At 51.7% G+C, this 22,206-nt stretch overlaps 1 pseudogene; it reads left to right on the top strand.

Annotated features, from left to right (window-relative positions):
• LOC124975603 (phosphatidylinositol 3,4,5-trisphosphate-dependent Rac exchanger 1 protein-like) overlaps positions 1 to 22,206 on the top strand; it is a 105,645-nt pseudogene that overhangs the window by 79,498 nt on the left and 3,941 nt on the right.

The following is a 22,206-nucleotide window of genomic DNA, read 5'->3' on the forward strand; positions in this document are numbered from 1 at the left end:
GAGCCCAGAACCCAGAGCACAGTTACCAGATCCAAGAGCACAGAGCTCAGAGCACAGAGACAGCGCACAGAGCCAGATCACAGAGTGCAAAGTGCAGGACACAGAGCCATAAAAAACTGCCACAGGACAGAGCCAGAGTCTAGAGTGCAGAGTGCAGAACACAGAGCACAGAGCATAGAGCTCAGAGTGCAAAGTGCAGAGCACAAAGCCAAACACAGTGCACAAAGCAAAGAGCCCAGACCCACAGAGACAATGCCCATAGCCAGAGCCCCAAGCACAGAGCCCAAAGCCCAGAGTGCAGACCACAGAGCACAGAGTACAGAGTAGAAAGCACAGATACAAGACCCAGAGTACAGAGACAGAGCACAAAGTCCAGACCCAGAATATTGATACAGAGCCTACAGCCAGATCCCAGAGCACAGATCCAGGGGCACACAGTACAGCCCACAGAGCAAGACCACAGAGCCCAGAGCCCAGAGCACAGACCACAAATCATTGAGCACAGAGCCAAGACCCAGAGTACAGAGACAGAACACAGAGTCCAGACCCAGAATATTGAGACAGAGCCCACAGCCCAAGCCCAGAGCACAGATCCTGGGGCACACAGTACATACCACAGAGCACAGAGCACAGAGCCAGTGCACAGAGCATAGTGTACAGAGCACAGGGCCTAGACCCAGAGACCAGAGATCAGAGTGCAGAGCCAGAGCACAGAGCACAGAGAACAGAACACAGAGATAAGAAGGCAGAGCACAGAGCACTGAGCCAGGACCCAGAGTACAGAGACAGAGCAAAGAGCACAGACCCAGAGTATGGAGACAGAGCCCATTGCCAGAGCACAGAGCACAAATCCCAAAGAGCTGAACACAGAGCACAGAGCACAGTGAACAGACCACAGAGCACACTGCATAGAGCACATTGCACAGAGACCAGAGCCCAGAGCCCAGAGCCCAGAGCTCAGACCCAGAGTACAGAGACAGAACAGTGCCCATAGCCCTGAGATCAGAGACAGTCAGAACAGAGACAAAGCACAGAGCACAGAGTACAGTGACCAGACACCAGAGCTCATTTCACAAAGCTCAGAGCCCAGAGCATAGAGCACTGAGCCCCGTTCACCTGCACAGAAGCACAGTAATAGCTTACCTGATAAAGGAGACCTACATCACAACCACATAGATTTTTCTTCTGGACACCCCATTTGTTGCATCCTTAGCCACAGGGTCTGTGTGCAAAGCACCGAGATCAATGCTGTTTGCAACCATCTACCTGGGCCTGAGCCTCCCCTCTCGCCTGCACTCATCCACAGGCCCACCCCAGCCAGTCATCATGTTTCTCTTCTTTCCTTCTCCTCAAGTTGCTGAGAACTTTCATCTCAAACCTGGTGTGACCTCTGGTTCAGCAGATGTCCTGGGCTTCCAGATGAGGTCCACCTAACTTCACATGCATGTGCCCTTTTCATAGCAGAGACACAGCTTCTGCCAACACCAGCCCCCCTAGAATGATAGACATGTTTTCTGGACCAATGCTCTTACTCCAGAGCACCCTTACTAAAGAAGGAGCTTTCCACTTTGGCAGCTTGCTGGTGTTGGATTTTCATACAGAACATCTTACTCACTGCCACCTGACCCAATTCCACAGGACACTCTCCTGAAAGTGAGGTTGTGCACATGCCATACCAGAGGCAGGGACCTCAACCTGCCTGTGCTCCTTGGCTGTGGATCTGGCTTGCTCAGATTCTCCCCTGCTGGAAGCCAGAATGACTCATCTGTCCCTCAACTAAAAGGGCTCCAGAGTTTCCACAGGGCGGATAGAGACCTCTTAGGATTCCAGTTTCCTCCTGCACAGTAGCAGCAGCTATGTGGGAGGACAGGGCTGGGTGCAGATTGAACGAAACCCTTAAATTTGGAAAGAAAATGTTTCTTGGATCATGCACTCAGTGGGTGTTGGGTGAAGGGAGACCAGATGCAAGTGGGTTGCTGGGCTCCCTGACTACAGCAGACACTGTCAAGTGCTCCTACCTTTCTTGGTGCAGTTATTCAAGCTGCAGCCCAACATCTGTACTCAGGAAGGTTTGACTTTCTGCACCACAGGTTTCTTTCCAGGGCTCCTGCCAGGCCTGCTCCCTACACCCCACCCAAGGCTCCTGCCTGGATCCTCCCATGGTGCTCATCCTTTCCACATGTGGGCACCAGCCAGACCTGGGAAGAGGTCATGCAGAGCATGAAGAGTATATTGTGAACACTGCAAAGAATCCATGCTGTGGGCAGTCCACATGGGGCTGGAGATGTGGGTCCTGAATGGGGCCTCAGGAAGGTGGAAGCTTGATCTGGTCAATCCCCCTCCCATTGCCATGCTCCACTAGTCCTGTTCCCCTCCTGCAGGCCCTGGCAATGGGATGCCTCTGCCCATAACTGAGCACTGTTCTGTGAGGGGCGCATCAGTCAACCTTCACTGTCCAAAAATGTATGATGCAGTGTTTTGGAAGCTGTGAGGCTTGGGCACCTGGAGCTGACCCTAAAAGGGAGTCCAAGTCTGTTGGGCAAGAAATGTGTGCAAGGATCATGCAAAACCCTTGGGTAGAGACAGACAAGCACTGTGCACTCAGGAAGGATCTGAATGTAGTCTGTGTACCTATTGAAGAAATCATTAATACACCATGGTGTCAAGGACGGGCTCCTGGAAGCTTGTTATAATTAGGTTAAGATTTGGGTTGCTGTGATTTGGAGTTCAAACAAATGGTGTGCTACAGGACAATGAGGGGTAGCAGCCCAATTGAAATTGTTGTAGTATATTTGGTCAGAGACACGAGACACCAGGGATGGCAGCAGGAAGCAGGGTTTACATGTGCCAGCCCTGGCTCAGTGGATTCTTTTCCAAAGGCTGAGCTTTGGTGCAAGGAACATAGCCTTGTATAATTTTGTTAATTTCCTTTACATACTAGTTCTCTGTCTCCTCTATGAAGTAACTGACATTCCTTGTTGAGCATTCTATCTAATTAGAATATTCATGATATGTGGGGAGAAGATAGACGTATATGGGTATAACTTGAAGCACCTAAAAATCACGCAAGAATCATGCAGAGGCCCTGACCAATTACTGAGACTTCCTCAAGGTGAAGTTAGTTGTATACGTGCAGAATAGCAGTTTTTCAACCTCACTGGCAGCTTGCCAGGCGCCATCTTGGCCAGGCTCCACCTAGGGCCAGGGGTCCGGCCGAAACCCCGACAGTTCCCCCTTTTTTCTTTTAAAAGAAAAGCTCGGGACCAAGCCTGTCTTAGGCGGAGTGGTCAACCACCGTCCTTACCCGTCATCGGATAACTGCAGAGCATGCTACAGCTCCTGTCTTAGGTTGGTACGGCGTTACCTACTACCTTACCCGTCTGGTCAATGGTCCAGCCTCGCGAGCCACACTTGTGGGGAGCTGCCGGCCTCTAGGGCAGCCATGGCCTCATGGAAGATGATACGATCTCTCGCTTGACTCTGGTGCACACGCATGATAGTGCGTGAGAGGAAGATAACAGCAATGATCATAAGCATGCATAATGCTCCCATACCAGCCCACTGCTTAATAAAACTGAAAGAGGAGGATAACCAATTTAGCACTTCAGACATTGGAGCTACATCAACTCTAGTAGCATTAAGGCTAACAATTTGAGATCTAAGAATAACTGTAAGATTATCAAATTCATAAGACCAGTTGGAACGTAGCTGAACAGACAAGATTCTAGACAAATTTGCTGCATAGCTGAAGTTATGATAAGCTATGGGTGTAACACAAAGTCCTCTTAGGTGATAAATGCATCCTACGCTTAACAGTTCCTGCAAAATGTCCATTTGTTCCTGGAGTAAGTCCACTCGCTGGTTCATAAGGAGTATGCCTGCTGTTAGATGTTGGTTTAGGGTCTCTTTAGTCTGTAAGGCTGCAGCTATATTTTCGGTCAAGTGATTGACTGCTGTTGCTGTAGGTATGGCAGTTGCTAGTGCTGCTGTTGCAGAAACCACTATTGTAGTGACCATAGCCGCTGTGATGTCAAATTCTCTCCTGTTTCTTGATAGTAACACTGGCAATTTTGCATCTGTAACAGAGACTGGGACTGGTAGGAAGGTAGGAACACACATTAAGTCTGCCAGCAGGAAACTAGAAGCATTTTAGCACAAATCTAAAGTACAATTGAAAGAAGCAGTTGTTTTGTTACATAGTTGAACTGTTCCTCCTAAGAGACTAAAAAGAGGTAGTAAGTTAGTTTATTCCGTGGAAACACACAAACTGAGCCGCAGCTCCAGTAAAGCACCGGGTTACCCTAATTACCCAGAGTTAAAAAAAACCCCAAACAAAGAGACAAAGAGAAAGTTTATCTTTAGGGGACCTGAAGGTCTCCTCTATTCCCCCTTTTTGTTTATAAAGAACATTTTTGAGGGTGAGATGTGTATGTTCAACAATACCTTGTTTTTGTGGGTTATAAGGTACATCTGTGGTTAGAGTTATTTTAATTTTAGTGAGGAATTGGTTCTTACCAATTTTAGTTTTTAAAGAAAAATTTAGACTTTATAACGTAGTACAAATTTTTAACAGTTGCTTAACCATAATTGTATAAACCCCTATTTTTAATAAAACTTAAGAGACACAAAGTTAAGAATGAATTGGTGTTTCTAAGAAATCCTTGTCATTTTACCATGTCATTTTACCATATAGATTAAACTTTGGCTTATATCAGAACATTAGTATTTCACCTTAGGAAAAACCTTAAATAGCTTTAGCTGTTTTACATACACACAACCAACTTAGTTACACACAGACTTGTTGAAACTTGCCCTTTGTTACACACAGACTTTTTTATCCAGAAACATTTTCTTTTTCTTTTTATTAAATACATTTTAAACCCAGAACCTTTTATTTTTTCTTTTTTATCTGTCGACCCCTTTTTGTTCACATTCTGAAGCAACTCTTATGAAATTTTTGAATTTAGATAAATCACCCTATTTTAATAAGATTAAATATTTTGTTGTTTATAGTACCCTTAATTGAAACACAGTTGAAACTTTTGGGACCCTTTATATGTAGAATTCCACTTGTTAGGACATAACTCTTAGTAACCTTGTTTCTAGTTTAGTGAGGACATAAAGTAATTGTAAACCCTTTTATTTACCAACCTATGAAAACACCAATAATGTTTAAGTATGATACCCCATGGAATTTGAGGAGTTAAAAGTACTTGATGTTATTTAACAATTAGCATTTCAACTTTGTAAATTAACCAGACGTCTCTACAAACACATTTGAGTAATCCCATACATGTTAACTCCAATTTATTTATTTTATAAAAACCAAGATATCAGACAAGTGTCCTGAACAGGATCCGTTGCCTCTTTCCTGCTGAAGAAAAGTCCTAGAAGCAATTGATATTAGACATTGTTTAACATTAACATTTCATTAGTTTGACCACCTGGAAACTTGCAAGTTATTTTTAAAAATATTTTACTTTTATTAGTTTACCCAATTTAAATTGAACCCTTTTAAATCACGTGAATAAAAGTATTTGGATCCATTTTTAAATTTTAATTTTAAGAGCACTCAGTTTTGATGCAGATAAGACATAACACCAGACAGTACGACATACAAGTAACACAAAATCAAAGGCCTTGTAATTTATAGGTGAATGTTCATTGCAATGAAACAGCTGTTTAAAAAACTTCAGTTGAATAAAAAATAGAACTGATCAAAAATAAAATCATTAACCTAGGTATGTAGGATTAAAATTATGAGCTCAAAAATACAGCATTAAAGAAAAAAAAAACAAAACAAAACAAGAATCCTGAAGAATAAGTCAGTTTTATGCAGCGGCCCAGGAATTTAAAACGGACACTTTTTTTCTTCTTTTCTTCTTATCTTTAGGTTACCCCCCTTTTCTCCTTGAGACGCTGTAGTCACATTCCAATGTGGCAGGGGGAGGGAGGATCACCCAGGACTTTACTTTTTAACCCCTTTTTTACCTGGTTGAGAAATCAGGTTAGGTTTGAATGCAGAAAATCACAAAACATTATTTTTTACTACTTTTAAGGAATGGAGCTGCTGAGCTCTCTGCCTAGGGGGACCCTCCCCTAAACTGATTTTTCTCTTTGTGCTCTGTTTGTGGTTTTATTTGTACTTTCTCCTTTTTTTTTTTTTTCCACTGTGCCACTGCATATTTTTGTAAGCTCAACTCTTTTGAGTAACTCTTTTTTTGTAACGCCTTTTTTTTGTCTTCTAGCTGCTGCCCTATGCCCTCCAATTCCCTTAATGCCTGTTGACTAATTGAACCAGCTTGAGAACACTTTGTTTCTTCACTAATTTTATTTAACTCCATTTCTGAGAGTCCCTCTTCGCTCTCATCAGAATCTGACTGAGTGCTAACAGAGCCCTTTTGTGACTCTTCTTTTACCTTTTCTAACACTTCCTCTCCCTGCGCAACTGCCTTTTGTAAAGCCTCCTGAGGGGAACGCAAACAAGTTCTGACTAATGACCAAACTGCTAACGTCCCTGGGAGCGTTACCGGACAGCGCTTTAAATCTTCCCCCGGGTGTTCCCACTGTGGGATAGTTAACAATCCTTCTTCCAGAAACCAAGGTGAAATCTCCTCTACCTGCTTTAAAAATGCCCAAGCAGTTTGTCTTTAAGGAAGTGCCGTTAGCTTTAAGAATTTCTTTCAAGGGACCTTCCATTCTACATCTAGCAACCTCGTTCCCCATTTTTTGAGGAAACTTTAACCTCTCGTTCCTAGGAACTTTATCGCAATCACAATATTCTCGTCTCTAGGAAACTTCCCTGTCCACTGACAGATCTGGGTGCACACTTTCACGGATCCGTTGCTCACCTCACTCACCTCTCCGCGGCACGTAAGATTCCCGGGGTTCAGCACCACTTGTCGCTCTCGCCAGCAAGAACGACCCGGAGACGTGATGGGTGGCAAACTTCCCTATTAACAGCTGATTCTTCTTTTTATTTCTTCCCCTTTTGGGAAGTTATTGTCACTTATATAGCTAAGACTACTAGCAATGTCCCAAATAAGATATGGAAGGATCACATTGATAATAATGCCATCTTATCTTCTTCTTTACTATGAGAAAATCTCTATCCGAAATATGTTATATATGCAGATATACATTACTTAGGTCACAGATTTACACTTTGAATACCCCTGGGAAATATAATTTCATGAGTGGATATTCATTTGCCTTTTGCTTCTCTTCATTTTCTTTTATAAGAGAACATTTTTCTGGTCTTCTTCTTTAGGCTTGTTTTCAAGGACTGGAAAGGGAAAACAGAAAGACAGAATTGAGTTGAGGCAGGTCAGGTCAATCACTGACTCAGCCTATTGCTGGAGTCATCCTGACTTAGTGAAGAACAGGTGGGGAGTTAGTATCTGTAAATTTCTCACTCAGAAGGAAAACCTTCCTGGGAAGCCCAGACACTTGGTTGCATTAACCACCAATGAATTTAGAAGTTAAAACATCCAAGTACTCACATTATTAAATTGGAATGAGCTCAACACATTTTATTATTCTAATTCATCAATATAAAATCGGTTACTTTTTTTGTTTGCCATTTACTCAACATATAAAATATACCTAGCCCAGAGGTTACTGATTAAAACATTTTGTTTGACCCAACCATTCTGTCTCTGAGCCCATGTGAAAACACTTCCCAGAGGTCCGGCACCTTTGACTTCACTGTGGCCTCCAAATCCTGCATTCAACTCCTGCTTTTAGGTGGTGGGGGTGGGGTGTTGTGTTATTTATTTTGGCCCCAAACTCCAGGGCTCAGGGGATCTTTCTGCCTTTGGTACTGAGGGTACACTCAGCAGAGAAATGAAGAACAGGGTACAAATGTAACAAATGAGCAGCATGTTTATTGCAAAGCAAAGATTACAAAGTAATAGACTGCTACCAAAAGCAGAGTAGTCAACAGAAAAATTACTGATTTCTCTTCAGAGTCTTCTTCCTCTTTCTATCACCTCCCCCTCCACACTCCCCATATTATCACTCACTGATACCACCAAGTTCATGTGCTCTAGTCATCTTGTTCACTGCTCTGACTAAAGAATCTGACCAGTACAATTATGGAGGAAGACTTATTTGAGAGCTCATGGTTCCAGAGAAGGCAAGCTCCATCCCTCGGGGCTCAAGGTGAGGCTGAAAATCATGATGGAGGAGTGTGGCAGAGGGAAGCAGCTTCCATCATCAGGGAGCAGAGAGAGACTCTACTCTCCAAACACAAATTATATACCCCATCAGCAGTAGTGACTGCCAACCAGACATGGTGGGCTTGCTCTCCAGGTGAGAAATTCAGGGCCTGCCGCTCTAAACTGAGTCCTCTCTGTTGGGGTGAGGGACTTGCTGGTTGCCTGCCCCAGGTCCTTTGAGGGGGGCCCAGGCCATGAGCATCTCAGAAGCCAGGTGGGCTCCAGATGCTGCCTTGGCCTCCCAGGCTGCTGAGCTGGGCCTGCACCACCTCTGCCCCAGCTATCCTTCCTGCTCTTCCACATAGTGGGGGTGTCTGCTCCAGATGCAGCCCCTCTGGGTGCCTCCCTTGGTCTGGCTCTGAGCTCACTGACTGTCCAGCTACTGGCTGACTTGAAGTCCCTGGGTAGCAGTTTGTCTCTTGAGTCAGCACCACAACAGCTCAGTGAACCTCGAGGCCAAAGCTGACCTGGTTCCTGCTCAGGGTCTGGCCTGTGCTTGACATAGCAACCTCTGAAAGAGCAACTGTGTCCCCTATACTTGGGAAAATGTCCTTCATACCCTCAAGGTGCTGACAGGGAGGGGCGGCAGAACAGTCTGCTGCTCATTGGGCTGGTGGTTTGGATGGGGAGGCTGGAGGGCCCTCCAGCCAGTGTCTAGGCTCCCCCACTGGCAGCCCCTTTCTCAGTTTGCAGTGCTGAGTGGACTCTGCAGGCCCCATTCCCACCACTTGGGACTCAGCACAGGTTCCCAGCCCCTGCCACCTTGGTCTGGCTGCTCTCTGGCTGGCCCTGATGCTCCTTGTTTCTTCTGCAGTTTTGAGCTCCTTCCCACTCTGCTTCTTTGTCCCTGCTGTTCCATCTACTACCCTTCCACACTCTCCCTTTGCCAACTGTTTTGAGGTTATTTGGGTTGCAAGCAACAGAAATGATGCTGGATAATTTAGTGGTGGTGATGGTGCAGAGGACAGGGCTCCTTGGGAGGAGGTGGGTCATTCCCTGGCAAGCCTGAGAGGACCCATGTCCCTGGTTCTGATGGTGCCATTTTGGCAGGTTTTCAGTGGTAGGGACAATGCCCCAAGTGAAAGGCGACTTAAAGGGAGGTGGCATGTGAGGAGGTTGGGTGGGTGATTCTGGGCAGGATTGTGGCTCAGAATTACCAACTTACCTGATGGCCACTGTCCCCTTCTTGTTCCCCACCAGAGAGACTGCCATGTCACTGCTTGGCATGGGCCTGTGCAACAATGGCTTCATGAACCACAGTAACCCTTCCTCGAGTTTTGCCCCGGCATGCCCTGTCCACCCTGCCTGTCACTCAGAGCTTCTGCTCCTGGCACGACAGCGAGGCTCCTACTGCCAGCCAGCCCCCTGCACCATTCCCTGTGTGGCCAGGGTTGAGGGACCCTTTCTCCCTGCAGCCAAGCATACTTCCATACTATGGCAGGTGCCCACCATGTTCCATGCTCGGTGCTAAGTGCTGTGGCAGCAGTGAACAGGACAGGTCACCTTGCGGTGGGGCTGGGCTGCCTCTGCTTACCCCCCTAAGCTGGGCCCCACCCTCTGGCCCCAGTTTCCTCAGCTTTCTGCTGGAGACCTTGCCACCTGCCATGGTTCTGTGGGGTCAGGACTCTTTCCTGCTGCCGTGGCTCACTGGTTCCCAGAAGCCACCCTAGTCCCTGTGGGGCCATCCACCAGCTCTTCTCTCCCACCAGCCAGCTGGGCAGGACTCTTGTTTGTGGGTGAGGGTAATTAGGGGTTCACCCCCATAGCTATTCTGGGAAGGTTGCTGGGAGGACATTCCGCAGGGGTGTGCCCAGGCAGTCTTGAAACCCTCATGGGACCTGGGGGAAAATTGCAGGGTGAGGCCCTGTTTCCCTGCCCCTCCTGCAACCTTAAAAAATAGTCTAAAATAGGGAAAAGAGCCAAATCCCAGGACTGTGGCCTTGGCAGAATGCAGGGTAGGGTACCGAGGGGGCCTTGTGAGGCCTCCTCTGGCATGGAGCTCCGCTGTCCCAGGGAGGCATCCAGAGGTTGGTCCACCATAATCCTCACAGCTGGAAAGTCATGTGCTCTTTTCCATGTGAATGAGGCTGGACACACATGTGGTCAGCAAGGGGCTGAGCAGGGATCCGATACCAGGTCTGCGGCTCACAAGGCCTGGACAGTGACCTCCAAGCAGAGGTGGAGGTTAGGCCTCACCTGGCTGAGCTCATGGACCTGAGGAATTCCAGGGTGTTTCACAGACCCGTCAGCTGGCCATAGAACTGAAGCTCTTCCTCGCACTCCAGGAATCTTATAGCTTCTTGTTTACAGTGGAGGCCAAGCCAGCCAGCCCCCTGTAACCTGGCTCCCCAGCTCTTGGAAAGTAGCAATTATGTGTCTGTTTTCTCCAAAGAGGTGCTGGGGTGGCCAGACAGGTAAGGTCCTGGTGAGTGTCCTGGGCACCAAGAGGAGGAGACACCACTTCTGTCTTCCTTTCAGCCACCCGATGCCCTGTCTTTAGGGATGAGATGTCTCCAGTCTAGGTAGCTGGTTCTTCTTGTCACAGGGGCCTGCTGGCCTTAGGCAGCCACCCTAACCTAACCGAGCCTTGATTCCCTGGTCTGTGTTTCACCATCCCCACTGATAGACCTGGGGAGCAGCACAGGGAAAGGAGGGGCCTGGGTGGGGCCCTAGTGCTACCTGCTGGCTATCTGACCTTGGGCAGATTTATTTAGTCTGGGCATTAGACTTTCCATCTGTTAAAGGGATACAAATCTTTCTATCTTTCCAAGGAGTAGAAGAGCTAAGCACACACCCCCAACCCCAAATGCCTGGCACATAGGTGCCTGCTGGACCGCAGGCCAAAGGTCAAGCTGCATACTGGTCATGCCTATTCATTTTCCTGGCTCTTCCTGGTATAGGGGTCAGCACTTTTTTCTGTAAAGGGCCAGATAGTGGGAGTTTAGGCCCTGTGTGCCTTATGACCTCTGTCACACATATCCAACTTTGGTGTTGTGACTTGAGAGCTGCCAGTTGCAGACCTTATGTCCACAGATGGATGAGTCTGTTTCCAATAAAACTTTATTTGTAAGAACAGACATAGGCCAGACATGGCCCTGGAGCCTCAGGTTGCCACCCCTTGGTTTGTTTCTGATACCTGCATTAGCACTGAGGTGCTAGCATTTGCTTGGTCAGCTTTAGTTTCACTGCTCACCAGAAGATCTTCCACCCAATTCACTGTTGTGTGTGGTGTGAGGTAGGGATCTGGTTTATTCTTTCCCCTGAGTTAGAGTCTGTTCTGCAGGGTACTCCCTACAATCCTTTACCACCTATCACATCCTGAGTCCCCTGGACATGAAGTCCCCTCTGGTGATTCTTCTCCCTTGCTGGGTGCCTGCTTTTCCCTGTCTAGTCCCACATGGTTTATTTTTGTGACCCTGATTTGTTCTATTGAGCAGATGGGGCAGGTTCAGATTTTTCAAGAGAAGGCAGAAATCCAGTTCCTTATGTGAGATATCCTAGTAGGTTAGTGTTGGCATGTGATTCCATTCTAATGAAGTTAGGGTTCGGGCCAAGGTAAACCCATCCAAGCACTGCCCAGTTGGCAAGTGCAACTGACATGTGGGCGGGGAATCTGAGTGTCACTCGTGTGTCTTGTTCTGCAGTGCTGAAGAAGCGCAAGTTCAAGGATGAGTCCCAGGACTTCCACTTCCACGCTGATGAGGAGATGGAGGGGATCATCAACAAGAACAAACAGTTTTGCAGTGACTTCATGCTGGTGGAGAATATCCTGGTCAAGTAGCTGCTGGTAGGAGCAGGGCTGAGCCAGCCTCCTTCCTTCCCAGCACTCCTGGGGATTCTAGGTGACTAGGAGGCCAGTTCACCACATTGGCCAAGTGTCCTCTTCACTCACACTGGGGCTGCTGAGCACCCTCCCTGGTTTTCCAGCTCCTCCTGTCCTCCCTGCACACACAGCCTGGTGCTGAGCCTGGGGATAGCCTCCCAAAGTCACTCCCCTGTGCCCCAGGGCCTTAGGTCTGACAGATGCTGCCAGTGTTCAGTGGCTGTCACTCTCTGCACTTCAGGGAGGTCTCACAGCTGTGCCGAAAGTGTGCCCACCTAGCCCCACAGTCCTGTTCTCTGCCCGCCTGCTGGTGAACATCAGCCCCTCCTAATGTGTGGCCCCAGCTTGTGGTGGACAGGGACTCACAGCAGGTTGCTCACTCCTGCCCAGGTTGGAGCTGGTCTTCCTGATGGGAAAAGGCCCACAGCCTTCTTTGTGGCAGCTGCTGTTCCCCTGATTCCTTCAGGGCTCCCCGGCTCATACAGGGTGAGCTTCAAAGGCTCAGAGTGGCCTGGGAGACCCTGCCTCCCCAGATCCATCTCAATGCCAGCCACCTTGATCTCCCTCCTCACTCTGGGTGGTGGCACTCTGGCCTGCTGCCTTGTGCACTCCCCCACTGTGGTGTCCAGCTCTCTGCTCCAGGACAGCCCTGTGGCCCCACACCTTGCCCTGGCCTGTAGCTGCTTTGCTTTAATTTGGGCTGCAGACACCTCCATGCCACGGTCTGGCCCCCTGTGACTGTCAGTTGCACAGCTGCTGTGTTGAGTCTGCAATGTCCAGTAGCTGTCTCCCATCCTGTGTAGCACCTGCCATGTATGAGGGGCAGAGGCTCTGTCCCCAAAGAGCTCCAGGACCTTCTTCCAGCAGGAGAGGAGCTGCTGCTCTCTGAGCTGCTTTCCCACATCCATGGTTATGTTCTGGGTCTGTTTTATTCATTAAGTCATTTATTGAGCACCTATGGTTTGCCAGCGGATGGGGAGGCAGTAACATGGAAGGAAGGAGATTGTCCCCTAGGCATGCAGGAGGAAGGGATGACAGACAGATTGGATGAATACACTAGGCTCTGGTGGGAGTGGGGTGTTGTCCTCACTACAGGTATCTACTGAGCACCTACTGTGTACAGTTGGCCTAGTCTGACTGCTGTCTTGCAGACCCCCCATTGCACACCACCCTGGTGGCCCTGGGACATGAGGAGATGGCAGGATCACAGTGCCATGGGTTCAGGGTGGTGTGCCTCACCAGGTCTGGTTTGGGCCCTCAGATCCTGCCCCAGGAGGAAGACTATGTCTTCAACATCGAGCAGAAGAACAAGGCCATGGTGGTGAAGTCAGTCCAGAGGGGCTTGTTGGCAGAGGTGAGGCCTCCCGGCTGCTGGCAGGGGCTGTGTGCAGGTGGGAGGGGACAGCTTGGCAGGTCTGGAGACATTGGCAGTGCTTCTCTCTCATCCACTTGGGGAAACTGGGCCAGGACTTCTGTAGGTACCCAGGAGTGGGAGTGCACCGCCTAACTCAGTGTGCTCCTGCATGGCCCACCAGCGCCCTCTGCTGGCTTTGTGCAGAGGCACTGGGAATGCTCAAGTTCTGAGATAGTTTTTCAAAGAACTTTGATGATAAAAAACTCAAATAGCTGCAGCTTGAGCAGGAGAAGTTCCTTGCTGTGCCCTGGGCAGGGCCGGAGAAGGGCCGGGTGGGAGTCGGGACTGAGCTACAGGTCAAAGCTTCTCCTGGGTGGGAGGTAGGGTTGCACCTGCCATGCCAAGAACCCACCATGAGAGAAGCAGTCACCAGGTGGCCACCCCATTTGATGCCAAGCTTGGTCCCGCTGGGCAGGCCACCCTCTGCAGCTGCTGTCCAGAACCTTTGCCTTCAGTGCTTTCCAGAGGGGAGCTGCTGTGGCCTGCAGGGTTGCCCCTGTCCTAACAAACACAGGGAGGTTCCTTCACTGTGGAAATCATGGTTAATAACCACATGTCCGTCTGCCCTGTTGTCCCCAAAATGGCTGGCCTGCTGGAGGGCAGGAAGATGTACTACAACAACTAGGACCTGGTGTTGCTATGACCCTTCTCTGAGGTGGAGTCCCTCCTCAACCAGTGCTTCTGCTCCCACCACCCCCTGCACCACCAAGGTCAAATGGTGAGTGTACCCCACCCGTGGTGTGCTGAGGAGGTGCTGTGCTGGGGTGCTGGTGGGGTAGGAGCTGGTGGCCCTGTGGGGGGCCTGTCCTTGCAACCACCATGGGACATGAGTTCTGGTTGTGCCCAGGGGTCTTCAGGCCCTGGGAATGTGACCCTGTTGGTGTGGACACAGTTCCTCCCTTTGTGAGCCTCTGGTCAAGTTGGGGGACAGGGACTGGGGACAAAAGTACACAGGTAGGGGCATAGAAGTGTCCCGGACAGAGGACACCCACCACCCACCCTGGCAGGTATGGCCCTCTCTGCCATGGTGGGGAGCAGGCCTCAGTGTGCCTGCAACAGGCCTCTCCAGCCCCTCACTAGGGGCCCTGCTGGGTGTTTCTCTGGGATGAGCACCAAGCTGAGCTGGGCCACTTCTCACCCTGCCTCCTCCATAGTGAGTCAGTACCTGCTGGTGGGGTGCTGGTCTGGCCACCAGGGGCTCCTGGGATGTGGAGTGGTGTGGGTGGTCTGGTAGAATTTTGGGACTCTCAGTCCCAGGATTGGTGGTATGGACTCCGGTCAACTGCATTTCTCCTCCTGTGGGAGTGGCAAGCCTGGGCTGAGTTTCCCAGAAGCCTCAGAGGCAGGACCCCCAGGTAGCCATGCATTGTGGGAAGTGTGCTGCTTTCATTATGCCTTACCTGTCCCTGGTGCCTGCTGCAGGACCATCAAAGTCCCTGACCACCCTGCAGTCCTGTGTTTCCTGATCCGGGGAGCCACTCCACCCTGTGTCTATGCCATGAGGAGAGGTGAGTGGGAACCCCACTGACCGGCAGCAGCCCTAGGGACAGGCTGTCTGCATCATACCAGTTCCAAGTGGCCTAGACCCTTACTGCCTGGTTCAGCTTGCTAGTGAGCCATGGCATTTGTGTCCTTCCTGAAGCAGAGGTTGCAGACACTGATCACACCTGGACAGAGTGAGCCCAGAGGGATGCACAGAGCAGGGAGGATGGCTCAACAGAGAGTGCATGTCCCTCTGTGAAGAAGCTGATGCCCTTCAGCTCCATATTCCCAGGCAGGAATTAGGCTCACTCCTGCCAGACTGGGCTTGCTGAGAGGAGCCAGAAATATGAATCTTTGTCCCACAGGTGCATGACACAGCCCCAGGTCACCAACTCCAGGACTTTGTCCCCTGCACTGCCTTCTCCTATGGTCTCAGGGGCCCTCTGCCTTGAGAGGAAACCAGGCAGTGCTGGGCCAGCATTGTACACACAGGCCCCTTTTAAAATTTCAACATTAATTGTCACTTTTGAGGTCAGAGTTATGCTTCTAAAATCTGTTCACTAAGAAAGTGCAAATTGTGACAGAAATCTCCTGAAAAGTTGATGTTGTTTTGAAGGGGTCATTTACCTTTAAAGCAGTGGTTCTTCACTGGGGGTGACTTGCCTCCTTCTCCACATGACATCCGGCAGGACTGGGGAGGATTGCCATTAGATCTGGGGCAGACCAGAATGCTGCTGGCATCCCATAGTGCCCAGGTTGGCCCTCCAGCCCCGATGGTGCTAGTGCAGGGGGAGGCCTTCCCTGGAGTGGTGGCTGCATTTGTGACCTGCTGCTATACTGCTAGTGGGTGTCAGTCAGCTTTGCACCTGCTGTGACAAAACACTCAGAGCCATCAAACTCATAGGAGGAAAGGTTGGTTGGGCACTGCACATGCCTGTGATCCCAGCCCCTAAGGAGGCTGAGACAGGAGGATCTCAAAGGTAAGGCTAGCTTGGCAGCTTTGTGAGACCCTGTCTCACAATTGAAAGGGTTGGCAGTGTGGCCTTGGCCCCCTCTTTGTGTTTCCACCCCTTCTGAGAAAGCACCCAGCTGGGTCCAGGCCTTTTGGGGACAGTCCAGGTCCTGGCCTGGCAGTGGATGGACCAGTCAAGTATAGCAAGGCTGCTTGTGTTTCCTGAGCCCTTGCCAAGAGCTGCTTGCTGCTGAACCTTTTCTGGTGCCAATTCCCTGGATCCCTCAGGAACCCTGTGAGTGGTTGTGTTGATGTCCCATCTTGGAGACGAGGACCTGGAGCCCAGGACATTGAGTAGTGCTGGATGAAGGATGGTGGAGAGCAGGGTGTGACGCAGACCCAAAGCTGGGCTGCCCTTGTAAACTCGCCCATCCAGGCAGAGACTACTTGTCACATCAACCCCGAGGTCCCAGGGGCAGGGCTGGTGCTTGGGAATCATGGGAGGGATGACGTGCACCTGGCAACTGGCAGCATTGGCTTGAGTTATGCCTTCTGAACTTGAGACCTAGGGGGCTTCTGTTCCTCCATGAGCCCTTGCTTCCTCTGCCACATGGGGCTGACCCTGGTCCAGGACCACAAGGTCATGCAGGACCTTGAAGGAGACAAAGCTCTAGTGACTTGAGCCTGGGTCCAGAGTCGGATGCCCCTGCTGTTTGACCTTGGCTAGCTGCCCTCTCTCTGAGCAACTTCTTCTGCAGAATGGGGTGTCAGCTCCCTTGCTGCCCATGAGGGGCCCATCAGCTCCAGGGAGGGAGGTACCCTGGGTGTCTGGGGAGTTGGAGTGGGTGCAGTTCACCTGGTAGCCTACCTTGCCCACCACACCCTGTCCACTCCTGTCCCCAAGCTTTGTGGCTGTGGCTGCAGGGCTGAGTGCCAGCCAGTGCATCCTGAAGGTCAACTGCAGCAGCATGGCCAGCAAGGGTTCCCTGGGCATCCTGGAGCACTTCCAGGCATTCCAGAGTTGTGGCCAAGAGGCACTGGTGAGCAGCCTGTGGCTGGGCGAGGGGAGCCATGCTGGGGGCAGTGGGGAGGTGGCCACCCCCCAGACCCTGGGGGCCCTGTCCACTGGGCACGGGAGGAGCCTGGCCCCCCCATGACCTGGTATCCAGCACCTAGGTGGTGGGACAGGACCTCCCTCCTCACCCCTGTCATGGTGGCAGAGTGGTGGTGATGGCCCATGTGTCCTTGGTGGGGCTGGAGCTGGGGCTGTGGGAGGGCAACTTCTCCATTGACTGACCCCTGGATCTTGAGGTGTTCCTGGGGCACCTGCTGTGCTCTAGGCTGTCACTTGGCCCTGGGGACACTGGAGACTTGGCATTTTCCAAAGGCTCCCCTCCTCAGGCTGATGCATGGGGCCATCACAGTACACACTGGGGGCCCTGGGAGACTGAGGTGGCATCTGGAAGATGCTTCAAGGTGGTGTCCCTGGCACACCTGAGTCCCAGCTGTTCCCTGGGCAGCTGGTCCCCATCCCCCCTCCCTGGACATCCTCTGACAATAGCTCCCCCAGGGCCTCTTCCACTAGATCTACCACACCCACAAGGATGTCCAGGAGGCATGAGCCAACCAGGAGACCCTCAGCTGGGACTCCTGTTGCAAGGGAGCCCCAGAGGAAGACCAACCTGATTTGGGTAGAGGGGAGGTGGGGGTGACAGGGAGCGACTGGGGTATGTCCTCAGTGCCCGACCTATGGGCAGTTCTGTACCCATTCTCTGGGTCTCCCCAGATCCACAGAGCCTGAGGCTCAGGGTGACACCATCCTACGCTCTGGATGGGAGTCTCCGGGCTCAGCCCAGGTGGCTGAGGATCACGTGCTTTCTGGGCTCGGGGATCTGTGTTCTCACCTGCCTGGGCTCCTGGAAGCCCCTGCATACCTTTTGCTGCATTGTGGCTCCACTGCTGTGAAGGCCCTGTGTCATGACCTGAGGCCCCTGCGGCCCCCTGGGGACCTGTGGGGGATCAGGTACTCCTGGTACAGTCTCCTCCGCTCCTCTGGGTGCTGCTCACTCTGCACTGTGCTCACAGGATCCGGGGGAGGCTTCAGTGCCTCTGCAGCCACCTCAGCCTGAGTCCAGGCTGCCTGCCTGTCCACTCAGCCTCCCCACCGGATGCTTACAGGAGCCTCCCTTTAGGACCTGCCCCTCCATACTTTCAGATTCTTGGCCCCACCCAGAGTCCTCTAACCTTTCCTTTCTCCTACACTCCCACTTCAATCCCAGCAATACCCTTGTCCACCCACTTCCTCCTGCCCCCAGCACCTGAACAATTCCCTACACTGCCATGACTTTTCACCATGATGGTTGCGGTAGCTTGCTCACACCTCCTCCTCCTAGGTCTCCCCCAAACAGGAGAGCAGAACTCCAGATGACACCTTCATGCTCAGGGAAGAGATCAATGTCCCCACCTTGGCTGGCTCCAGCCTGGCTCTCCAACCTCCTCTCCCAGCACTCTCCTGCTTGCCCTCTGCTACATCTGCTCCAGCTGAATATGTCCCTGCCCCAGGGCCTTTGCACTTACTATTCTCACTGCCTGGAAAATTCCACAGTTCCACTTCACTTACATCCCTGTCCTCATTCAGATCTCTTCTCAGAGACCTCTATAGGTCCATTTGTAGGTTCAGCAGAAACCCAGATCCACCAGAGTTCTGCCCACATGTGGGACTGGACTTCAGGGGTAGGGTGCAGGCAGGGCCCCTTCTGAGTCACACAGACTGAGAATGTCTCACAGGGGTCAATTCTAGAGGAGATTCCTCCAGGACAGGGGCACACAGTGGCCGGCAGCAGAGGACAGCGCTGGGGATAGTTCACACACCCACCGGCTGTGTGGGTGGCAGGGCCTGGGTAGCCATGGTATGGTGCTCTCCTCAGCATCACCTGCCCTTGGCTGGCAGCCTGGCCACTGCTGTCCCTGGGCCCCAAGCTGAGCCTGCAAGAGGATGGTCCAGTGGTCAGCCTGACGGTGGACAACATGAATCTGGAACCTGGGATGGTGTGTGAGTACGTGAGCACCATGGGCATCTGGTGTCATGTGCTGGAGAGGATCATGGAGCCCCATGGCTGCTTTGGCCTTACCATCAAGGTTCCTGGGGCGGGGGCAGTTCTCCCATGTTGGGCACCACCTGCTGCACTTCCTCACTTGGGCCTCATCCTCGTCCCTGCCCTGGGAGTCTGTGGGGCCAAGGAGGGTGACTGTCCCTTCAGCCTGAGTCTGTGGCATGGGCAGCAGGCCCAACCTGGTGATGTGGGAGGAACACTGGGCCCCTCGTGGCCTGGCGAGTGCTCAGTGGCTGCTGCTGTCTCTGCAGATCCTAGAGGCCTTTGCTGAAGATGACAGTGATTTCGTGCAGCACTGCAGGCAGTTCATGGCCATAAGCAGTGCCATTGTGACCATGTCCCATTATGCCTTCCACAATATCTTCAACACCAAGCTGGAGAACATTGGCTAGAGGATCGCCTGCTACCAGCAGGTACCTGCTCCCCATGGGGCCCTGCCACAGCTTGTAGGTGTGGGATCTCACCTGGGGTGCTGTTGTTGTAGGTATCACACTTCAGCCCAACTTTGCTTAAACAAATGAAAAATTTTTATGTTTCTGTCACTGAAAAGTGCAGAGCTGAACCTCAGGCATGGCTGCATCCAGGCTTTTAAATCAGACATTACAGTAATGCAAGAGTATGGCTGCTCTCCCTCCCTTGGTTTTGTTCCCCACGTTGGCTTCTCTCTTGAGCAGTCAGATGGTGGCCTGCAGTAGCTGCACCATCCTATCAGAAATTGACTCAAAGGGAGCTCTTGCTGGCTTGGCCCTGGCCCCTTGCCTGGCCTCATCCAGTCTCTGTTGGGTGGGAAGGCAGCCCTGGCTGAACCCGGGGCACTGGGGTCAGGAGAGATTGTTCCCTTGGGACAGCTCAGGTGCAGCCCATGTGCAGCTCAGGGGCAGCAGCTGACCTTAAAAAATGGGTGCAACTCAGTAGGGAGGTCTTCACTCCTGGCCTCCCCAGGGTCTTCCTGTGACCCAGAAAGGACAGTAATCTCCTGACCGTCTGATTCAGGGTGTCTGGCCACAGCCAGGTTGGACTGTGTCTGAGAGGTGTTCCAGACCCTGCTGCAGCTCACAGCCTGTGCCCTGTTCTCAGTTTTCAGCTTAGCTTAAAAGCCGGGTCGGCCCTGCCTTCAAACAGGCTGCCCTGGAGCCCCACCTGCTGTGTGGTCTGAACTTCTGCCCCACCAACTGCCACATCAAACTCACGGAGGTGTCCTACCCCAAGATGACCCCCTCTGTGGGCAGGTCCTTCATCATCTGATTTGGGCACAAGCCCTCTCTCATTGACCTTGACCCCGAACAATGTACTTGCCTGTGTCTATTAGAGATGATGCTCCACCCACACTATGGTACCCACCCAGAACAATGTCTGAGGGCCAACAGTACAGGGCCAGAATGTGACTGCATAAGCATCAGGGTCCAGGCACTGCTCTCTTTCTGGACCCCATCTCTGGTTTGGACCTCTGACTTTCAGGGTGCCTCATGATAGAGTATGGATGCTGGGGTACCAGCCACCGTGTCTGCATTTCCAGGCTGAAAAAGCCACAGTGGTTAAAGGTGTATCAGTATCAAACTGAAACTGTCTTCTTGGGCTAATTTAGTGGATTAAGTTCCAAGAGGGGAGGTCAGGCCCTCTGGCACATGCCTACGACTACAGACAGAATGATCACCAAGTTTGAAGACAGCCTTGGCAACTTGGTGAGACTTTGTCCCAACATTAGAAAATAAAATCCTGAGGCAACCTAGTGGTGGAGCACTTGCCTGGTATGCATGAGGCCCTCAGTTCCATCCCTGGTACCACAAAACAACCCAAGTCCTGTTCGGGAAGTTCTCTTTCCTGGGTCCTGGGAGTGCCTGTCCCCACCTCATGGGACTGCCTTCTTCCTGCAGGCCACCCGAACCTCATGTCCTACACCCAGCACTGCATCACCACCATGGCCATCCCATCCTGGAAATGCCTGACTGCGGTGGATGGGGACCCTCCAGGGAAGACTTTTAGTGACAGCTCTGGGCTGACCAGGGGCGCCCTTGGGCAGGAGGACTGTAAGGTTCAGGACACCAACCTGTAGCTCTTCACCAAGCTGGACATGGCCCTCAAGGACATAAAGCAGTACATCTCCCAGATTAACAGGTGAGCCCGGCCTGGCCTGCATGCCTCTGCGCGGTTCCTTGGAGGGGAGCTGTCCTGTCACACCAGCTGCCTGTAGCGGCCCTGGCCTGCAAGCTCAGGTGCCTGGGCTCCCACCCCACCATGACACCCAAACTGTCTGCAGACTTGGCCAGGTGCCCCTGGGGTCAGGTCACCCTCCAACAAGCAGTGAAGACTGCAGGGTCCTCAGGGGTCCAAGGCCACATGGTGAAAGTCTCGGGTATCAAACATCACAGGAAGGTGGACAGCTGTACCTGAGGCCACCTTGCTGTGATACTGCAGACACATGCAGTACTCCAACCATATCTAAGGAGTGCCTGGAGTCTGCTGGCAGCAGGGTAGGGCCCAGGAGGGTTGAATGGTGCCCCCTCAGATGCAGGTGAACCATCATGCAGGACAGTGACCCTTGTGGGAGGAGACAGGCCCCTTAGCTATTAGGACCCTGGAGATGAAGCCATCAAAAGCAGCCTCTCGATGGAGCTAGGGATCTGCCTCTGACATGTCACCTAACAGAGTTTGGAACAGTCAAGGACACTTGAACAGGGAAGGGATCCCAGGGGTGCTAAGAAGCTGATTCTGTTCTGCACAGTAAGAGGTGCATGATCACCTTTAGGCCAGGACATCTACCTTGAGTCTGTTGGCATTTTGGGTGAGTGGTTCTGTGTGGTGAGGCTGCCTTGGGCAGCATCCCTGGCCTCCACCTGCCAGGGGCCCAGCAAGTGCGCTCCCTGTGGTGATACCCAGGTTGTCTCAACAGTGTCCCCTTGCAGCACATTTCCCCTGGGAGAGAAGCATTGCTGAATAGGCCTGCATGCTGGAGACACTGCAGGGGACGTGTAGGGGCCTTGCTCTCAAGCTGCAGAGCCTGTGCACCCTGTGTGCCTTCTCTCCGCTTTGTGGGATCTTTTCCCCATGCAGGAGGCTGGGCTACAGGCTCTGGAGCCTGAGCATGGGCTTTACTCCTGGCCCACCACCTGTTGGCTGTGCGACCTTGGGCAAATTCTCTTACCCTGGGTCTCCTCATCTGCAGAGTGGAGTCAGTTGTGACACTGACCTCATGAGAGGTGGGG

The sequence above is a fragment of the Sciurus carolinensis genome, unplaced genomic scaffold, assembly GCF_902686445.1.
Source record: "Sciurus carolinensis unplaced genomic scaffold, mSciCar1.2, whole genome shotgun sequence".
NCBI lineage: Eukaryota > Metazoa > Chordata > Mammalia > Rodentia > Sciuridae > Sciurus > Sciurus carolinensis.